Source organism: Dermacentor silvarum, chromosome 7 (assembly GCF_013339745.2).
Source record: "Dermacentor silvarum isolate Dsil-2018 chromosome 7, BIME_Dsil_1.4, whole genome shotgun sequence".
Taxonomy (NCBI): domain Eukaryota; kingdom Metazoa; phylum Arthropoda; class Arachnida; order Ixodida; family Ixodidae; genus Dermacentor; species Dermacentor silvarum.
This window is the reverse complement of record NC_051160.1, coordinates 46,331,891-46,335,453: the sequence shown is the minus strand read 5'-3', so window position 1 is coordinate 46,335,453 and position 3,563 is coordinate 46,331,891.

Genomic DNA, 3,563 nt, shown 5'->3' with positions numbered 1-3,563 from the left:
CGTGTAGAAAGGATTGTGCGCCCACCCTTGGCAGGCTATAATCAATTCAACGTACGTTTGTCAACATGCCTCTAAGTATGATGCACAACTAGCACCGCATTTCGTAGTTGCATGCTGCCATGAGGCAAGCTTCACTGCCAACACCTCGTTGCCTGTGTTTGTAGGCAGTGCATTCTTGTCTTCTGTCATGCCAGGACTGAGTTCACATTTGCAACACAAGCATAGTCTTCATTTTTTTCTCTTCCTTTGTGGCTGTGCAACAATGGCAATACAGCATTTTGTGAGCTTACCAAAGTCACGCGCCACACTCGTTGCAGTCAGTGCATTGCATGTATGCACATAACTCTCTGGCAGGACTTCCTCGAGAAGAAGGGGTTTTGCATGAAATTTCAGCTGTTTTCATGAGCGATTCGATAATTTGCAGACCCAATTGTGAGTGCGTCATCTACGCACCGTGCTTCTCTGTTTGCAGTGCCTAAACCTGGTGAGGAGAGAGCAACTCCTCTGGTAATTTTTTCATGTCATTGGATGTCAATGAAATTCACTGGTTACATTCCTCTGCAAACTACCCTCATGTCGTCAAGCACGTCTGAGAGTTGCACAGATTCTTTAGAAATTAATTTTGTTGAATCCCTCGAACCACCTGCCTTGCCTCAGCTACTGGCCACATTGTGTTATGACGTAAAAGGCAGCATATACATTAGCATGCTGGGACGGCAGACCGAGCTCTGGCATGATGCCTAAGCCTTTCTTCTGTATCGCGCAGGCTTTTCTGCTGAGCTGAGCCGGAGCGCCAACGCCGCTTCATCAATTTTCTGGCCATTTTAAGATACTGCTGGATGAATCTTTCTCGTGGACAGCAGGAACAGCGATGCAGTGCCTCGTTTTTGAGGACATGATCTGCGACGCACCTTCAGCGCCACCTCGGGACCAAGTGACGTCATCATGCCTGACTATAAAAGAACAGCTGCAGCTCTGCGAGTTCAGTGGGCATGGCACACCGAGCTCCGGCATATGTCTAAGCCTTTCTTCTGTATCGCACAGGCTTTTCTGCTGAGCTTAGCCGGAGCGCCAACGCCGCTTCATCAATTTTTTGGCCATTTTAAGATACTGCTGGATGAATCTTTCTCGTAGACAGCAGGAACAGCGATGCAGTGCCTCGTTTTTGAGGACATGATCTGCGACGCACCTTCAGCGCCACCTCGGGACCAAGTGACGTCATCATGCCCGACTATAAAAGAACAGCTGCAGCTCTGCGAGTTCAGTGGGCATGGCACACCGAGCTCCGGCATATGTCTAAGCCTTTCTTCTGTATCGCACAGGCTTTTCTGCTGAGCTTAGCCGGAGCGCCAACGCCGCTTCATCAATTTTTTGGCCATTTTAAGATACTGCTGGATGAATCTTTCTCGTGGACAGCAGGAACAGCGATGCAGTGCCTCGTTTTTGAGGATATGATCTGCGACGCACCTTTAGCGCCACCTCGGGTCGTGTTGGGGCACGAGAGTGCAGTTCACTTTTCTAATCCAGTCAAGGACACCATACGGTCCTTCGTAGCTTGTGAGTAGCTTTTGAAACAAATCACGCCTCCACGTGGGAGCCAAAATTCAAACTAGATCACAAGAATAAAAAGCAGCAGACCAATGTCGCAGGTCCTAGTGTGCATTGGAGTTTGTCTCTTACGCCAAAGTATGTAGTCGCGCAAGCCAACGAGCCTCTTCATCAAGACGTAGACTATAAGCGACCGTTAGGTTGTCATTGTGATAAAAAGGAAGGACCGTGTCTAGCGTATACATACCGGGGCGGGCGACCATAAAGATGGTAGAAAAGGCTTTAGCCGGTGGTCTGGTGTATTGCGGTATCCTATGCCTAAGTAGTAAAATGTAGAGCGTGAATCCAATACTGCCGATCGGATACAAACCACATAGAAATCGTATTAGTGATCGTTCGATTACTGTGCTAAATGAGGCCGGTTCGCTTGTTCGCTTGACTATAAAAGAACAGCTGCAGCTCTGCGAGTTCAGTGGGCATGGCACACCGAGCTCCGGCATATGTCTAAGCCTTTCATCGGTATCGCGCAGGCTTTTCTGCTGCGCTTAGCCGGAGCGCCAAATCTGCTTCATAAATTTTCTGACCATTTTAAGATACTGCTGGATGAATCATTCTCGTGGACAGCGGGAACAGCGACGCAGTGCCTCGCTTTCGAGGAAATCATCTGCGATGCACCCTCAGCGCCACCTCGGGACCAAGTGACGTCATCATGCCTGACTATAAAGAACAGCTGCAGCTCTGCGAGTTCCGTGGGCATGGCACACCGAGCTTCGGCATGATGTCTAAGTCTTTCTTCTGTATTGCGCAGGTTAGTTCATACTTTATTACGCTTAGAAGTGATTGCCCCAGTATATTGGTCGTGCCATGCCCACAACAGTGCGCTATCATAGCATACAATGTGTATTGTGTGTGCCAGCTTCTTCTTTGCGGGGACGTAGAATTGAACCCTGGCCCTCAGACAGCAGAACTTCTGAAACAACTGTTGGAAGGGCAACACAAACTTACCACTGAAGTGGCGGCACTTAGGACTCAGCAAAGCACAATGGAAAAGTTAATGTCAGATATGGCGCTACGTTTCGATGAAATCTATAAACAAGGTGCTCGCGTTGCATCCCAGGAACAATCTGTGAATCTTCTGCATAAAAAAAATCATTGACTAGAGGATGGGAGGAGGCGGTCAAATTTGGTTGTTTTCGGGGAGCAAGAAGGCAATGCTGAAACTGATAACGATCTGAAGCAAAAAGTCTTGAGGGATATCTTTTCACAGAAACTTGATGTTACCTGCAACTCAGTAGGGAGAATTCATTGGTTGGGCAAACCTGGCAAAAATAGGCCAGTTATAATATACTTTCAAGATTATAACGAGAAACAGCAAGTATTGAAAAATGCCTACAAGCTTAAAGGATCGAAAACGTCAGTTCAAAGCGATTTTTCTCTGGACACACGCAGAAAGCGGAAACTTTTGTGGGAGAGTGCGAAAATCAAAAAAGAACTGGGCAAGAAAGTAAACCTTATCAATGATAAGCTACGAGTGGATGGAAAATTGTTCATGTGGGTCGAAAACACTAATTCCAGAATAGAATTAAGTACTTGTCAAAGCTCATCCACACCTCAATGAATTAGTTCAACTACTAAGACCACTAAAAAAGACCACTGAGGAAATAGGAAGAGATGAAGATCACCCCTATGTTGACTCCCATCTCTTAAATCTCTGGGACAAGCGCCACAGGTTAATCAACAAATACAAAAAGAATAAATTAAACAAAGCATTACGCAAGACAATTCAAAGAATCACAATAGAAGCACAAGATTATGCCCAGGAATTAGCCAACGAGAACTGGCTTCAAACATGTGATCAGCTTAACGGACAGCTGCATACTCCGAAGGTTTGGCAAATATTGAGGACCCTTCTAGGCCAGGCAAAACCAAGGCACGCGATAACTAAACTGCAAATGTTGGAAAATAAAAATGCAGAGGAGCTCGCTGTAGAATTTTTGCATACCTTTTATTGCGAT